The sequence below is a fragment of the Mesoplodon mirus genome (genome assembly GCF_964341445.2).
Source record: "Mesoplodon mirus genome assembly, chromosome: 10".
In the NCBI taxonomy this organism is placed as follows: domain Eukaryota; kingdom Metazoa; phylum Chordata; class Mammalia; order Artiodactyla; family Ziphiidae; genus Mesoplodon; species Mesoplodon mirus.
Window position 1 is genome coordinate 48,351,081 of NC_138986.1, and position 19,363 is coordinate 48,370,443.

Here is a 19,363-nt window from a genome sequence, read left to right on the forward strand (position 1 = left end):
CTGAGCCTGTGCTCTAGAGCCCACGAGCCACAACTACTGAAGCCCGCGCACTTAGAGCCTATGCTCTGCAACAAGAGAAGCCACTGCAATGAGAAGCCCGTGCACCACAACGAAGAGTAGCCCCTGCTCACTGCAACGAAAGAAAGCCGCATGCAGCAACAAAGACAAGGGAGGGAGGGAGGAAAAGAAAAGAAAAGAAAAAAGAGCAGAAAAAGATATATGAAGAAATAATGCCCCCACCCCAAAATCACCAATTTTGTGAAAAACATTAACTTACAAAAACAAAACAAAAAAAAACATTAACTTACAAATCTAAGAAGCTCAGAGAAATGCCAGCAGTATAAACTCTAAGCAAACCATTCCTAAGCACATCATGGTTAATATTCTGAATGCCAAATATAAAGAGACAATTCTGAAAGCATCCAGAGAAAAATGACATACCGAGGGAGAACAGTGATACCATTATCAGTTGGCTTCTCATAAGAACTAATGGAGGACAGAAGACACTGGAACTGTCATATTAAAAGTGCTGAAAGAGAATAAACTGTCAATCATGAATTCTACAACCAGCTACTAGCCTTCAAAAAGTGAAGGCAGGGCTTCCCTGGTGGCGCAGTGGTTGAGAGTCCACCTGACGATGCAGGGGGACACGGGTTCATGCCCCGGTCCGGGAAGATCCCACATGCCGCGGAGCAGCTGGGCCCGTGAGCCATGGCCGCTGAGCCTGTGCATCCGGAGCCTGTGCTCCACAACGGGAGAGGTCACAACAGTGAGAGGCCCGTGTACCGCAAAAAAAAAAAAAAAAAAAGTGAAGGCAAAATAAAGATATTTTCAGGTAATAAAAACTGAGAGACTTTGTCACCAGATTTCCACTGCAAGAAATCTTAAAGAAAGTTCTATAGACTGAAGGGAAATGATACCAGCTAGCAATTTGGGTCCAAAGGAAGGACTGAAACATACAAACACACACAACACACTGTTTTCTCATAATTTCTTTATAAGATATATGACTATTTAAAGCAAAAATTATAACACTGTATATAGATGTATTATATACATGATGATGAAAGCACTAAAGATGAAGGTAAACGAAAATATACTGCCACAAGATTCCTATATTTCATCTGAAGCAATTTCATATCAACTTAAAATACACTGAGATGTATGTTGTAATCCCTAGAGAAAGCACTTTAAAAAATACAAAGAGACAGCTCGAAAGCCAATAGAGAAATTAAAATTGATTACTAAAAATTAGTTGATTAATGAAACGAAGGCAGAAGAGAAAGAACAGAAGAACAAGAGGCATATGAGACACATAAAAAACAAACAGCAAAATGTCAGACCTAAATATGCCCATATCAGTAATGACATTAAAATAAAGATTCCAATCAAATGATAAGATTGTCTAACTGGATAAAAAAAATCAAGAATCAATTACATTCTGTTTAAAGAGATGCACTTTAAATATAAATACACAGGACTTCCCTGGTGGCGCAGTGGTTAGGAGTCCGCCTGCCAATGCAGGGGACACAGGTTCGAGCCCTGGTCTGGGAGGATCCCACATGCCGCGGAGCAACTAAGCCCGTGCGCCACAACTACTGAGCCTGCGCTCTAGAGCCTGAGAGCCACAACTACCGAAGCCCGCGTGCCTAGAGCCCGTGCTCTGCAACAAGAGAAGCCACCGCAATGAGAAGCCCGCACACCACAACGAAAAGTAGCCCCCACTTGACACAACTAGAGAAAGCCCGCACGCAACAACGAAGACCCAACGTAGCCATAAATAAATAAATTTATATAAATAAATAAATAAATAAATAAATAAATATAAATACACAAATAACTTGGAAATAAAAAAGATATGTCATGTAAATAATAACCCCAAGTAGGCTGGAGTGACTGTACTAATATTAGACAAAATAGACTTCAAGACAAGTAGTATTACTAGAAACAAAGAGGGCTACTTCATAATGATAAAAGTCTCAACACATCAGGAAGATATAACAATGACAAGCTTATGTACACCTAATATAACACAGCTTCAGAAATACAGGAAGGAAATGTGATCCCTACCTTATAACATATTTTTAAATTATCTCAAAATGGATCACAAAACTGAAATGTGAAACTGAAAAGTATAAAACGTCTAGAAGAAAACATTGAAGAAACTCTTTTGTGACCTTGGGTTAGGCAAAGATTTCTTAGATACAACATCAAAAACATAATCCAGGGACTTCCCTGGTGGTACAGTGGTTAAGAATCCGCCTGCCAATGCCAGGGACACAGTTTGATCCCTGGTCCGCGAAGATCCCACATGCCGCAGAGCAACTAAGCCCGTGCACCTAAACTACTGAGCCTGCTCTCTATAGCCTGTGAGCCACAACTACTGAGCCCGCATGTCACAATTACTGAGGCCCATGCGCCTAGAGTCCATGCTCCGCAACAAGAGAAGCCACCACAATGAGAAGCCCACGCACTGCAAGGAAGAGTAGCCCCCGCTTGCCACAACTAGGGAAAGCCCGGGTGCAGCAATGAAGGCCCAATGAAAAAAGAAAGGAAGGGATGGATGGAGGGAGGGAGGGAGGGAGGGAGGGAAGAATGAATATTAAAAAAAAAAAAAAAAAACATAGTCCATAAGAAAAAAACTGATAAACTTCACTTCAGCCAAACTAAGAACTTCTATTTGAAAGACACTGTTAAAAGAATGAAAATACAAGCCACAACTGGGAGGAAAGATTGGCAAATTTATATATCTTACAAAAAAACCTGTATCCAGATTATATAAAGAATTCTCAAAACCCAATAATAACCAAGCAACCCAATAAAAAAAAATAGGTAAGGGCTTCCCTGGTGGCGCAGTGGTTGAGAGTCCACCTGCCGATGCAGGGGACACGGGTTTGTGCCCCAGTCCGGGAAGATCCCACATGCTGTGGAGCAGCTAGGCCCGTGAGCCATGGCCACTGAGCCTGCGCGTCCGGAGCCTGTGCTCCACAACGGGAGAGGCCACAACAGTGAGAGGTCCGCGTACTGCAAAAAAACAAAAACAAAAACAAACAAAAAATAGGTAAAAGATTTGAACTCACTTCACAAGAGATTATACAAATGGAAAATATGCATTTTTGAAAAGATGCTCAACATCATTAGTCATGAGGGAAATATAAATTAAAATGACAATGAAAAACCACACACACCTATTAGAATGGCTAAAATATCTAATCATACCAACTGTTGGTAAGGATGTTTAGCAACTGGACTATCATAACTGCTACTGGGAATATAAAATTGCACAACCACTTAGGAGAGCTGTTTAGGAATTTTTTAAAGTTAAATATACCCCTATCATATGACCCAGCCATTCCACTCCTAGGTGTTTACCTAAGAGAAACAAGGGCATATGTCCATACAAAACTTGTGTATAGATGTTTATAGCTGCTTTATTTCTAATAGTCAAAAACTGCAAAGAATCCAAACATCCAGAAATAAGTGACTGGATAAACAAATTATGGTATATTCATATAATGGAATACTACTCACCAAAAAACCAGGAGTGAACTATTAATAAGTACAACAACATGGATGAATACCAAAATAATCATGCTCAGTGAAAAAAGTCAGATCAAAAAGGAGTACATAAAGCATGATTCCATTTATAAAAAATTCTAAAAAATACAAATTAATATACAGGACAGGAAGCATATCAGTGTTCACCTGGTTGTGGGGAGGGGTCTGGAAGGAGGGATTGCCAAAGACACAAAGAAACCTGAGTTGATGGATGTGTTCCCTATCTTGACTGTGGTGGTGGTGTTTCACTGGTGTATACATGTGACAAACTCATCAAATTATATACTTTAAACATGTAGCTTATTTCATGTCAATTACACAATAATGCTGCTCTTCAAAAAAAAACAGAGAAACCTTGTATTTATATGAGATGGTGGATGTTCACTGAACTTAATTGTGATAATCATTTCATGATGTATGTAAGTCAAATCATTATGCTATATACCTTATACTTGTAACTGACATACAGCACTGTGCATCTCAATAAAAGTGGAAGGAAAAAATACAAACCTATATGGAAGATTTCAACAACAACAACAAAAACCAGATATCATAAAAAGACAAACACACAAAACAAAACTGACAGAACTAAAGGGAGAACTAGACAAATCCACAATCACAATTGTATATTTTAGCACAGAACTCTCGATAATTAACAGAACAGGAAGACCAAAATTTTGAGTAAAATATAAAAGTCTGGATGACACTATCAAGCGTCTTAACCTAACTGACATTTATAGAACACATCCACCACCAATTGCAGGTAACTGTTTGCTCTGCCAAGGAAACTGTTAATCACTGATGAGGGTGGGATGGGGAAAGATGGAAGGAGAACTAACACACATAAAATGCCTCCTAATCCATGGGTAGCGCCTGCATAAAACTGTCATCAGATTCTCAGGCAATGCTGGGAGGTATCAGGTTCATTTTAAAGATGGGGGAAAAAGAGATCAGAGGTATTGATATTTAGCAACTAGCCAAGGTTATGCAACTTTGGTGAGATTCCAGGTGGAAAAAGGAATAAGAAGACATGCCCAAGAGTCCTTCATTAAAAAACATCTACCAGGGCTTCCCTGGTGGTGCAGTGGTTAAGAATCTGCCTGCCAATGCAGGGGACATGAATTCAAGCCCTGGTCCAGGAAGATCCCATATGCCGCAGAGCAACTAAGCCCATGCACCAAACCTACTGAGCCTGCACTCTAGAGCCCGCAAGCTACAACTACTGAGCCCATGTGCCACAACTACTGAAGCCCGCACACCTAGAGCCCACGCTCCACAACAAGAGAAGCCACCACAATGAGAGGCCTGCGCACCACAATGAAGAGTAGCCCCCGTTCGCTGCAACTAGAGAAAGCCCTCGTGCAGCAACAGAGACCCAACACAGCCAAAATTAAAATAAGTTAATTATTTAATTTTAAAAAAATCCACCAAAGAAAAGGGAACCCTCCTACACTGTTGGTGGAAATGTAAATTGGTGTAGCCACTATGGAGAACAGTATGGAGGTTCCTTAAAAAACAAAAAATAAGGCTTCCCTGGTGGCGCAGTGGTTGAGAGTCTGCCTGCCGACGCAGGGGATGCGGGTTCATGCCCCGGTCTGGGAGGATCCCACATGCCGTGGAGCGGCTGGGCCCATGAGCCATGGCCGCTCGGCCTGCGCGTCCAGAGCCTGTGCTCCGCAGCGGGTGGGGCCACAACAGTGAGAGGCCCGCATTAAAAAAAAAAAAAAAGTTACCATATGATCCAGCAATCCCACCCCTGGGCATATATCTGGAAAAACAAATACTTTAATTCAAAAAGATACATGCACCCCAATGTTCATAGCACTATTTTCAATAGCCAAGACATGGAAGCAACCTAAGTGTCCATCGACAGATGAATGGTTAAGAAGATGTGGTATGTATATATATATATATATATATATATATATATACAATGGAATACTACTCAGCCATAAAAAATAATGAAATAATGCCATTTGCAGCAACATGGATGGACCTAGAGATTATCATACTAAGTGAAGTAAACAGGAAAGAGAAAGACAAATACCATATTATATCACTGATATGTGGAAACTAAAATATGATACAAATGAACTTATTTACAAAACAGAAACACTCACAGACATAGAAAACAAACTTCTTACCAAAGGGGAAAGGGGGTGGGGGAGGGATAAATTAGAAGTTTGGGATTAGCAGATAAAAACTACTATATATAAAATAGATAAAAAACAAGGTCCTACTATGTAGCACAGGGAACTTTATTCAATATCCTGTAATAACTCATAATGGAAAAGAATATGAAATATATATTTATATGTATATATCTGAATCACTTTGCTGTACACTAGAAACTATATAATATACATATATACACACATGTATATATATCTGAATCACTGTGCTGTACACCAGAAACTAACACCCTGTAAATTGACTATACTTCAATTTTAAAAATAATAATTTCAGGGGCTTCCCTGGTGGCACAGTGGTGGACAGTCTGCCTGCCGATGCAGGGGACACGGGTTCGTGCCCTGATCCGGGAAGATCCCACATGCCATGGAGCGGCTGGGCCCGTGAGCCATGGCTGCTGAGCCTGTGCATCCGGAGCCTGTGCTCCGCAACGGGAGAGGCCACAACAGTGAGAGGCCCGCGTACCACACACACACACACAAATAATAATAATAATTTCATTAAATAGCAAAGAAATAAGAGAGAGCATAGGAAAACAATATAAACAAAGAGCTGGTTCTTTAGAAAGATAAACAGAACTGTGAAGCCTTTAGCTAGACTAACCAAAAAAAAACAAAAAAGACAGGACTCAAATAATATTGTAAATGTACATGTACAGAATGGTGACTATAGGTTAACAGTACTCTATTGTACAGTTGGAAGTTGCTAAGAGCATAAATCCTAAAATGCTCACCACAAAAATTGTAACTAGGTGAGATGATAGATGTGTTAACTAACCTATTTGTGGTAATCATTTCACACTATGTATGTATATAAAATAAACACATTGTACACCTCAAAAAAATAGAAAAATCCCACCAGGCGCTCAGAGCCAGGCACCATGCTTGATGCTGATGAAAAGCTATCCCTCCCCAGAGAAGCCCACAATCTAACTTAATTACAAAATCTAGACCTCAGTCAAGATGACACAGTGAATTCATCCTCTGTTCCAAACACAAATTAACAGTACAGTCAACATATTTTTTTAAAAAAAGAAAAGGATACTGACAAAAAAAAAACAAAACACCTAGCCATGAGCTACAGACTAGCTGCAAAAAGGGATGGGGCAGTAAGTTGAGCCTGCCTGCAGGGGCCCAGGTCAGGAAGCAGGCATTGGCGATTGTAAAGAGGACAGAAAGTGCTCCCTGTGAGATAGAAAAGGAGAGCCAAGCTCACCGGCTAAGGTGAGAGCCAGAACTCCCCCCACACCTTGTGACAGGAGGCTAAAGGTGAGAACTTAGTGATTCCTATATACATTAAAGATTTGAAACCTTACAAGCCTCTAGAGGAGGAGGAGGATACAGACTCAGCCTCATGACCAGGCCCTGAAACAAGGTACCCACTGGCCCTCTGGCTGGGTCTGTAAGATTTTCAGGGTTACTGTGGAACAAGAAACTTAAAAGGCCTAATTCTAAACTGAGAATTCAGGGAGCCAGGTGGAAGAAAGTATAAACCATTATGTAGGGAGGGTAAAAAAAAAGGAGAGAATCAAACAAAACAATATACCTCCCACTCAGAATGATTCTGTAAACTCAAATTCCAAAAAACTGAAGCCAATCCAATGCTAAGACAGCCAACAAAATCACAAATTAGCAAATACAGTCACTCCAGATGAAATTAATTCTACAGACCAATCTGACCACTCCAAAATGACTATGTTTAGAATAAAACAAATAAAGAAAAATAAATAAAATGACTATATTCGAAGAAATAAAATAATTTTCATTTTAGAAAATAAGAAATTATGAAACAAATAAGCAAAAATAAAACAAGTACATTAAAAAAATGAAAAAAAATGGAACAAGCAAAACTAAACAAGTGCATAAAAAAGTATTCATTAGAAATCCTGGATATGAAAAAAATAGTCACTGAAATTTAAAAATTCAATAATGGAAAAAAAATTTTATTCCAGATTACAAAGCTAAAAAAAAAAAAAAACCTTAAGGATCTTAAAATAAAGGAGAAAATCTTGACCTCATGATAGAAAAGGACTTCTAGACATAAGCATAAATCATGAAGGAAAATATGGATAAAATCTGACCTCACTAAAATACAAATTCTGTGCAACAAAAGATACTAGAATCAAAGCAAGAAGAGATGAGCCACAGAATGGGAGATCACTGCAGTACATATCGCTAGTAAATTATCATCTTACATTTATAAAAATAGCCTGTGAGTCATTAAGAAAAAGACAGCGCAGCAGAAAAACAGGCAAAAGAGTTGAGAGGAAATATACAAAAGAGAAAACACAATGGCCAACTAACATTTACAAAGATGCTCATTAGCAATCAGAAAAATGCAAATTAAAAGAATAATAAATCACCATAATTTGGCAAAAATTAAGAAGTCTGACCACACCACGTTTTAATGAGACTATGGGAAAATAAGAACTCTTATGCATACCCACATAAATTGAAATAACCACTGTGAACAGTAATTTGGCAACATCTAGAAAAGCCAAAGATGTGCATACCCAAATTCTAGCAATTCTACTCCCAGGTGTGTACACCAGAGAAACCTAACACATGTACACAAGGAGACATGATTAAGAATGTTCACCAAAGCATTGTTTGTAATAGTAAAAGAACTGGAAACAACCTAAATGCCCATCAGCATTAGAACAAATAAATAAATGTAGGTATTAATATATACAAGGGAATACGGACTCACACATATGAAGTAACAGTATAAAACATGATGGAAATAATAAAAGAAAATTCAGGATAGTGATTACCTCTGGGAAGGCATGGATAAAGATTAGGAATGGAGAAGGGTACAAAAGGGACTACAATTGATTCTGTAATGTTTCACATCTTTTTAAAAGGAGAAAACACTAGAATCTGACTACTAAGTAGTTATATAGAACAGGCATTTGTTATATTATTCTCTACATTCCTCTGTTTGAAATACTGAATAAAAAAGATACATAAAGTTAGTTTTCAGATCCTCAAAAGGTTATTCTAGAGGCAAAATAGCTTTACAAGAAAGAGCTAAAAACAGAGACAACAATTTCAAACTCCCTCCATTTTAAAGCTTGCTTTAAAAATGAGAGAGACGTTATTTTGGCAAAACGGAAACCTTCAAATCTCACTTACTAGTTCTTTTAAAACATGAATACAACAGAAGGAGTGGAGTCAAGAGGGCAAACTAGGAGGACGCGGAATTCGCGTCTCCTCACAACTAGGGCACCTACCAGGCACCGGTGGGGGACCACAGACACCTAAGGGGACGGGAGGAACCCCCAGCAACGGGGTAGGACATGAGGCATGGGGGGGGTGAGGGGGGAAGAGAAGTGGAGGCGGGATGGGACTGGTGCCCCTGAGGGGCGGCTGGGGGAGGGGAAGGGATCGCACGCCCTAAGTGGGAAATTGGGGGGCCATTGGGAGGGCAGAGGATCAAAAGGGAGCTTGGCCAGGGTTCCCCTGCCCACTTGGGCCCCCAGGAACCTGCTGAGATCCCAGGCCTGATCCTCTGCCCACCGAAGCCCCCTCCAGCCATGCAGGTCCTGAGGGAATTGGAGGAAGAGAAGGGGGAGCAAAAGTAAAGCCCAGACCTGCGGGACCAGCACCCCTGAGGGGTGGCTGCGGGAGGGGAGGTGTTCCTACACCCAGCGGGACACACCCACGGTTAGGGGTCCAGTGGTGATGGGGGAAACCCTGGGGGAGATGGTGGGGGAAGGGCGCGAAGGAATGGAAGGGAACACAGCCAGTGCTTTCCCTGTCCACTTAGGCACCGGGAAGCTTGTTGGGTTCCCGGGCCTAATCCTATGCCTCCTGTCGCACAGAACCCAGGCCCCGCCCCTACACCCCCACCAGGGCCCTACCTCTATACTCCAAGACCCCCTCCAAGGCGCTAGGCCTAAACCCCGCCCACACAGCCTCACGCAGGGACCTACCTTCAAACTCCGGAACTCCACACTCCAGAGGCCCTCCTTGCCACGTGCTGCCTCTCCCCTTACACGCAGGTCCTAAGGAGAGGCCCCGTCCCACGCTTCAACGTCGCCCTGCCTAGGCCCCACCCCACGCTCAAACATCACCCCCCAACACTCACCTAGGTCCTACCCCACCCAAAACCAGACCCTGCCTAAGTCCCACCCCTGCCTAAACTCCACCCCCATAGATAAGGCATTTTTTTTTCTTTTTCCCTCTTTTAGATTGGGGTTCTGTTTTACCTTGTTGATTCTTTTATATTTTTATTTTTCCTAATAAATCTTTTATTTTTCTAATTTTATTTTACTCTTTGTAATTTGTTAGTGATCTCTCCTTTTGGTTTGTTCTCCCCCCCTTTTCTTTCTTTTTTTTTTTTTTTTCTTTTTTCTGTTGTGGTTTTATTTTACCTTGTTGCAGTTGTTTCAATTATAGTTTTATTTTTCATAATATATTTTTTACCTTTCTAATTTTGTTTTTTATTCTTTAATATTGTACTGCTCCTTTTTTTCCTTTCTTCTTCTTCTTTACCACACCACGAAGCTTGCAGGATCTTGGTTCCCAGGCCGGAGGTGAGGCCCAAGCTCCTGTGGTGGGAGCTCCAAGTCCAAACTGCTGGACTAACAGAGAACCTCAGACCCTAGGGAATATCAATTGGAGTGAGGCCTCCCGGAGGTCCTCATCTCACCACTAAGACCCAGCTCTATCTAACCGCCTGCAAACTCCAGTGCTGGATGTCTCAGGCCAACCAACCAGTAAGACAGAAATACAGCACCACCCATCAAAAAAAAAAAATGAAATGACAAAAAAATTTGTTACAGATGAAGGAGCAAGGTAAAAACCTACAAGACCAAATAAATGAAGATGAAATAGGCAATCTACCTGAAAAAGAATTCAGAGTAATGATAGTAAAGATGATCAAAAATCTTGGAAACAGAATGCAGAAAATATAAGAAACATTTAACAAGGATCTAGAAGAACTAAAGGGCAAACGGTGATGAACAACACAATTACTGAAATTAAAAATACTCTAGAAGGAATCAATAACAGAATAACTGAGGCAGAAGAACAGATAAGTGACCTGGAAGATAAAATGGTGGAAATAACTGCCAGGGAGCAGAATAAAGAAAAAAGAATGAAACAAATTGAGGACAGTCTTAGAGACCTCTGGGACAACATTAAATGCACCAACATTCGAATTGTAGGGGTCCCAGAAGAAGAGAAAAAGAAAGGGTCTGAGAAGATATTTGAAGAGATTATAGTCAAAAACTTCCCTAACATGGGAAAGGAAATAATCAAGTCCAGGAAGCACAGAGAGTACCATACAGGATAAACCCAAAGAGAAACATGCCAAGAAACATATTAATCAAACTATCAAAAATTAAATACAAAGGAAAAATATTGAAAGCAGCAAGTGAAAAGCAACAAATAACATACAAGAGAATCCCCATAAGGTTAACAGCTGATTTTTCAGTAGAAACTCTGCAAGCTGGAAGAGAGTGGCAGGACATATTTAAAGTAATGAAAGGGAAGAACCTACAACCAAGATTACTCTACCCAGCAAGAATCTCATTCAGATTCGACAGAGAAATTAAAACCTTTACAAATAAGCAAAAGTTGAGAATTCAGCACCACCAAACCAGCTTCACAACAAATGCTAAAGAAACTTCTCTAGGCAGGAAACGCAAGAGAAGGAAAAGACCTACAATGACAAACCCAAAACAATTAAGAAAATGGTAATAGGAACACACATATTGATAATTACCTTAAATGTAAATGGATTAAATGCTCCAAGCAAAAGACATAGACTGCCTGAAAGGATACACAAACAAGACCCGTACATATGCTGTCTACAAGAGACCCACTCAAACCTAGGGACACATACAGACTGAAAGTGAAGGGATGGAAAAAGATATTTCATGCAAATGGAAATCAAAAGAAAACTGGAGTAGCAATTCTCATATCAGACAAAACAGACTTTAAAATAAGGACTATTACAAGAGAAAAAGAAGGATACTACATAATGATCAAGGGATCAATCCAAGAAGAAGATATAACAATTGTAAATATTTATGCACCCAACACAGGAGCACCTCAATACATAATGCAAATGCTAACAGCCATAAAAGAGGAAATTGACAGTAACAAAATAATAGTAGGGGACTTTAACACCCCACTTTCACCAATGGACAGATCATCCAAAATGAAAATAAATAAGGAAACACAAGCTTTAAATGATTCAATAAACAAAATGGACTTAATTGATATTTATAGGACATTCCATCCAAAAACAACAGAATACACTTTCTTCTCAAGTGCTCATGGAACATTCTCCAGGATAGATCATACCTTGGGTCCCAAATCAAGCTCTGGTAAATTTAAGAAAATTGAAATTGTATCAAGTATCGTTTCTGACCACACTATGAGATTAGGAATCAATTACAGGAAAAAAACTGTAAAAAATACAAACACATGGAGGCTAAACAATACACTACTAATTAACCAAGAGGTCACTGAAGAAATCAAAGAGGAATTCAAACATACCTAGAAACACATGACAATGAAAACATGATGACCCAAAACCTATGGGATGCAGCAAAAACAGTTCTAAGAGGGAAGTTTACAGCAATACAATCTTACCTCAAGAAACAAGAAACATCTCAAATAAACAACCTAACCTTACACCTAAAGCAATTAGAGAAAGAAGAACCAGAAAAACCCCAAAGTTAGCAGAAGAAAATGAATCATAAAGATCAGATCAGAAATAAATGAAAAAGAAATGAAAGAAACAATAGCAAAGATCAATAAAACTAAAATCTGGTTCTTTGAGAAGATAAACAAAATTGATAAACCATTAGCCAGATTCATCAAGAAAAAAGGGAGAAAAGTCAAGTCAACAGAATTAGAAATGAAAAAGAAGTAACAACTGACACCAGAGGAAAAAAAAATCATGAGAGATTACTACAAGCAACTATATGCCAATAAAATGGACAACCTGCAAGAAATGGACAAATTCGGGCTTCCCTGGTGGCACAGTGGTTGAGAGTCTGCCTGCTGATGTAGGGGACACAGGTTCGTGCCCCGGTCTGGGAAGATCCCACATGCCGCGGAGCAGCTAGGCCTGTGAGCCACGGCCGCTGAGCCTGCGTGTCCAGAGCTTGTGCTCTGCAATGGGAGAGGCCACAACAGTGAGAGGACGGCGTACCTCAAAAAAAAAAAAAAAGAAAGAAATGGACAAATTCTTAGAAAAGCACAAACTTCCGAGACTGAACCAGGAAGAAATAGAAAATATAGAGACCAATCACAAGCACTGAAATTGAAATGTGACTAAAAATCATCCAACAGGACTTCCTTGGTGGCACAGTGATTAAGAATCCGCCTGCCAATGCAGGGGACACGGGTTCGAGCCCTGATCTGGGAATTTCCCACATGCCACAGAGCAACTAAGCCCATGCACCACAACTACTGAGCCTGAGCTCTAGACCCCGAGAGCCACAACTACTGAGTTTGAGGGCCACAACTACTGAAGCCCGTGCACCTAGAGCCCATGCTCCACAACAAGAGAAGCCACTGCAATTAGAAGCCCACGCACCACAAAGAAGAGTAGCCCCCACTCGCCGTAACAAGAGAAAGCCCGTGCACAGCAACGAAGACCCAATGCAGCCAAAAATAATAAATAAATAAATAAATAAATTTATTAAAAAAAAAAAATCTTCCAACGAACAGAAGCCCAGGACCAGATGGCTTCACAGGCGAATTCTATCAAACATTTAGAGAAGAGCTAACACCTATCCTTCTCAAACTCTTCCAAAATATAGCAGAGGGAGGAACACTCCCTAAACCCATTCTACAAGGCCACCATCACCCTGATATCAAAACCAAAGATGTCACAAAAAAAAGAAAACTACAGGCCAATATCTCTGATGAACACAGATGCAAAAATCCTCAACAAAACACTAGCAAATAGAATCCAACAGCACATTAAAAGGAGCATACACCATGATCAAGTGGGATTTATCCCAGGAATGCAAGGATTCTTCAATATACACAAATCAATCAATGTGATACACCGTATTAACAAACTGAAGTATAAAAACCATATGATCATCTCGATAGATGCAGAAAAAGCTTTTGACAAAATTCAACACCCATTTATGATAAAAACTCTCCAGAAAGTAGATACAGAGGGAACCTACCTCAACATAATAAAGGCCATATTTGACAAAGCCACAGCAAACATCATTCTCAGTGGTGAAAAACTGAAAGCATTTCCTCTAAGATCAGGAACAATACAAGGTTGCCCACTCTCACCACTATTATTCAACATAGTTTTGGAAGTTTTAGCCACAGCAATCAGAGAAGAAGAAATAAAAGGAATCCAAATCGAAAAAGAAGTAAAACTGTCACTGTTTGCAGATGACATGATACTAGACAGAGAATCCTAAAGATGCTATCAGAAAACTACTAGAGCTAATCAATGAATTTGGTAGAGTAGCAAGATACAAAATTAATGCACACAAATCTCTTGCACTCCTATATGCTAAAGATGAAAAATCTGAAAGAGAAATTAAGGAAACACTCCTATTTACCACTGCAACAAAAAGAATAAAATACCTAGGAGTAAACCTACCTAAGGAGACAAAAGACCTGTATGCAGGAAACTGTAAGACACTGTTGAAAGAAATTAAAGATGACATAAACAGATGGAGAGATATACTATGTTCTTGGATTGGAAGAATCAATATTGTGAAAATGACTATACCACCCAAAGCAATCTACAGATTCAGTGCAATCCCTGTCAAACTACCAATGGCATTTTTCACAGAACTAGAACAAAAAATTGCACAATTTGTAGGAAACACAAAAGTCCCCAAATAGGCAAAACAATCTTGAAAAAGAAAAACACAGCTCAAGTAATCAGGCTCTCTGACTTCAGACTATGCTACAAAGTTACAGTAATCAAGACAGTATGGTACTGGCACAGAAACAGAAATATAGATCAATGGAACAGGATAGAAAGCCCAGAGATAAACACATGCACATATGGTCACCTTATCTTTGATAAAGGAGGCAAGAATATACAATGGAGAAAAGACAGTCTCTCCAATAAGTGGTGCTGGGAAAACTGGACAGCTACATGTAAAAGAATGAAATTAGAATGCTTCCTAACACCATACACAAAAATAAACTCAAAATGGATTAAAGACCTAAATGTAAGATCAGACACTATAAAACTCTTAGAGGAAAACACAGACAGAACACTCTATGACATAAATCACAGCAAGATCCTTTTTGACCTACCTCCTAGAGAAATGGAAATAAAAACAAAAATAGACAAGTGGGACCTAATGAAACTTAAAGGCTTTTGCACAGCAAAGGAAACCATAAAAAAGATGAAAAGACAGCCCTCAGAATGGGAGAAAATATTTGCAAACGAAGCAACTGACAAAGGATTAATCTCTAAAGTATACAAGCAGCCCATGCAGCTCAATATAAAAAAAACAAACAACCCAATCCAAAAATGGGCAGAAGACCTAAACAGACATTTCTCCAAAGAAGACATACAGATGGCCAACAAACACGTGAAAGGATGCTGAACATCACTAATCATTAGAGAAATGCAAATCAAAACTACAATGACGTATCACCTCCTACAGGTCAGAATGGTCATCATCAAAAAGTCTACAAACAATAAATGTTGGAGAGGGTGTGGAGAAAAGGGAACCCTCTTACACTGTTGGTGGGAATGTAAATTGATAGAGCCACTATGGAGAACAGTATGGAGGTTCCTTAAAAAACTAAAAATAGAACTACTGGGCTTCCCTGGTGGCGCAGTGGTTGAGAGTCCACCTGCCGATGCAAGGGATACAGGTTCATGCCCTGGTCCAGGAAGATCCCACATGCCGCGGAGCGGCTGGGCCCGTGAGCCATGGCCGCTGAGCCTGCGCGTCCGGAGCCTGTGCTCCACAACGGGAGAGGTCACAGCATTGAGAGGCCCGCGTACCGCAAAAAAAAAAAAACAAACAAAAAAAAAAGAACTACTGTATGACCCAGCAATCCAACTACTGGGCATATACCCTGAGAAAACCATAATTCAAAAAGAGTCATGTACCACAATGTTCATTGCAGCTCTATTTACAATAGCCAGGACATGGAAGCAACCTAAGTGTCCATCGACAGATGAATGTATAAAGAAGATGTGGCACATATAAACAATGGAATATTACTCTGCCATAAAAGTAAACGAAACTGAGTTATTTGTAGTGAGGTGGATGGACCTACAGTCTGTCACAGAAAGTGAAGTAAGTCAGAAAGAGAAAAACAAATACTGTATGCTAACACATATATATGGAATTAAAAAAAAAATGGTTCTGATGAACCTAGGACCAGGACAGGAATAATGACACAGACCTAGAGAATGGACTCGAGGACACACGGAGGGGGAAGGGTAAGCTGGGATGAAGTGAGTAGCATTGACATATATACACTACCAAATGTAAAACAGATAGCTAGTGCGAAGCAGCTGCATCACACAAGGAGATCAGCTTGGTGCTTTGCAATCACCTAGAGGGGTGGGATAAGGAGGATGGGAGGGAGACACAAGAGGAAGGGGATATGGGGATATACGTATGCATATAGCTGATTCACTTTTTTATACAGCAGAAACTAACACAACACTGTAAAGCAATTATACTCCAATTAAGATGTTTAAAAAAAAACAAACAGAAAAGCTCTCTGTTATCCCCCCCGCCCCGCCTCCTCCATCACTTCGTATACCGATAGCATTTCATGATGCTTACAGTTGAGAAAAGCACCTTTGGGGGCTACAAATTCCTAAATGCTGGCAGTTAGGATCATAGTTCTGATTATGATCTAAGGCATACATTTGCCTTAAAAGTGTCAATACAAGTAATTTGAGGTTATATTCTATGGTTTCACTCATACTGACTGCCTGGCTAACTTGTGTCTACAATTCTCAGAAACCTCATTCTCAGATAAAAACACCCAAGTCTTATCTCACCCGTAAGATCAAAACTTGAGACTTTTCTGCTTTTTTAAAAATGAATTTTATTTTAGGATATTGTTAGATTTACAGAAAAATCATAAAGACAGTACAGAGAGTGCCCATATACTCCCCATCGAGTTTCCCTGTTAGCATCTTACATTAGCATGGTACACTTGTCATAATTAATGAACCAATAATGGTACGTTATTCAGTCTGTACTGAAGTCCATTCTTCATTCAGATTTCCTTAGTTTTAACCTAATGTCCTTTTTCTGTCCCAGGATCCCATCAAGGACACCACCTTACATTTAAGTCATCATGTCTCCTTAGGCTCCTCTTCACTGTGAGTTTGCCATTTTCTTTGTTTTTGAAGACCTTGACAGTATTGAGAAGTACTGATCTGATATGTTGTAGAATATTCCTCAATTGGGATTTGTCTGATTTTTTTCTCATTAGATTGCAGTTAGGAGGTTTTTAGAAGTTAGACCACAGAAGTGCCATATCATCACTTCATATCAAGAGTCCACAGTATTAACATGACATCACTTTTGACATTAACCTTGATCACCTGGCTGAGGTAGTATCTACCTGTCAGGTTTTCCCACTGTAAAGTTTACCTTCTATTCCCCCTTTTCATACTGCATTCTTGCAAGTCGCTAACCACAGCCCACATTTAAGGAATAGGGAATTATACTCCACTTCCTTGAGGGCAAAGTATCTACCTACATAAATTATTGGAATTCTTCTGCATGGGAGATGTTTCTATTCTCCTACATTTACTTAGTTATTCAATCATGTACTTATATCAATTTGGACTCATGGATATTTATTTTACAATTTGACTTATAATCCAATACTGCTTTATGTGGTTGGCCATTGGGAGCTCTTTCAGTTGGCTCCCATCACCCTTTGACATACCCCAATTATTGTGGAGGAGGGTTTTCTTGTGGGCTTTTGTGAGGGTTGTTTTGGGTTTGTTTTGGGTTTTTTGTTTGTTTGTTTGTTGAGTACTTCCTCCTGGCTTTCTGGTACTATAACATGTTCCAGGCTCATCGTGTATAGTTTCTGCTCCAGCCCTATTTCTCTAAAGAGCCCTGGTTCCTTGTATTGGAGAATGGTGTTAGAAACCGAGACCTGGGTGCTAGGTGTGCTTGTTGCTACAGAGGTGCTGTTGCTTCCAGGGCTGGAAACACAAGCATGTACACTAACCCATGTACATACACATATCTATAAATATTCTCTATATGTAACTATTTATATCTATATTAAACTAAACATGAATTCATACTGTTATCTCCAACTCTAATCCATTCTTGCATGAGTCATTCTAACCTTCTCCCTTGCTTGTCTGTACCTTCCATTTTTACATTGAAAATCTCCTACTGTTCACCTCAGAAAGTTACACAAGTAAGAGGGGAAATGAACTTATGCTTTGAAAGGAAATCACTTCTCCAAATAAGCATATTTTTCTGTCTTGTTCATAATATCAAGACTCTATAAATAAAGAACTTTAAAGCAACACTATTCACCCAAATGTAAAGTGAACTAAGACTTCTCTTCCCCATATTTTCCAGGCCATGGCATACATAGAAAATAATAACATTTGTACAGCCCACTGAGGCAAGATGGACAAGGCTGCTCATGGCTGGAGGCAATGGCTCGGGGACCTGGGACTCAGAAGCACTGAGGGAATCAACAGGGATGCTCACCCGTAACCATTCACCTCGCCTGGGAAGCACTGAACTGAAGTAACATAGCTCTAAGCACTACTACAGAGATTTCTGGAATTGTGTATCACACACTCCTCCTAATATGTGAAAAGTAACAAAGTTCACAGTTAAAAAATATGGGTGTCTCATACCCATGTCAACGGCTAAGTCTCCAGGGTTCACCTTTAATTGATGGCTCTGAGAAATTCAAAGTAGTAGACTTACAGTCTTCAGTTTGAGGATCTTTTTTTTTCACTCCTAACTTAGATTCACAATTCTGGCCTCTAATACAAAGCTCCTCACTTCTTATTTATTAAAACTTACACCAAGAGTACTGAACACGTTCTAACCTTGCCACTGTTTAAAGTAGAAGATAAAATCCCCCAGCCCACGTCCATAAGGCAGTGTGCTAGTCATATGGCTAAATATGGGTGTTGATTAGGTTCTCAGTTTCCACAAGAGGATGCCAACCTGACAGTCTGCTGGTTTGATCTCTAAAGGAGATTAACCCAGTATCCCTCAAAATACCCATAATACAGGTCCGAAACTCCTAGACAGCTCTTATCAAAAGACCTGTTGAAAGCAAGCATATGTAAAGAAGTTGGGAAAATTGTACAGTGCATCCTCCACATTACCTTGGATCCAGCCTGCCCTGGAACTTATGAGCTTGGATTGGATCACGCTGGCCTCTGGTATAGCTGCTTTCAGAGCTGTGTCTTGAAGTCATAGTCTTGGCTTTCATCAGGACTCACTTAGAGAAACTGCCTGATGAAATTCATTATTACATCTACTGTAAGTGTAATGCCAACATTCCTTCATTACTCAGTGCTTCCTACAAAAAGCTAAGAGTTAGGGAACACTCGGCTTCTGTGAGTACTAGGTCAACGTTCTTCTCTGTACACCTCCACTGTGCTTCCCTTTTCATTTTGGTTGCCA

The 19,363-nt window shown here is 39.9% G+C and overlaps 1 protein-coding gene across 1 annotated transcript in view; it reads right to left on the minus strand.

Moving 5' to 3' along the window:
• Positions 1–19,363, minus strand: part of SLC16A10 (solute carrier family 16 member 10) — a 141,944-nt gene that overhangs the window by 60,871 nt on the left and 61,710 nt on the right. The gene's annotated exons all lie outside the window — the stretch shown is intronic.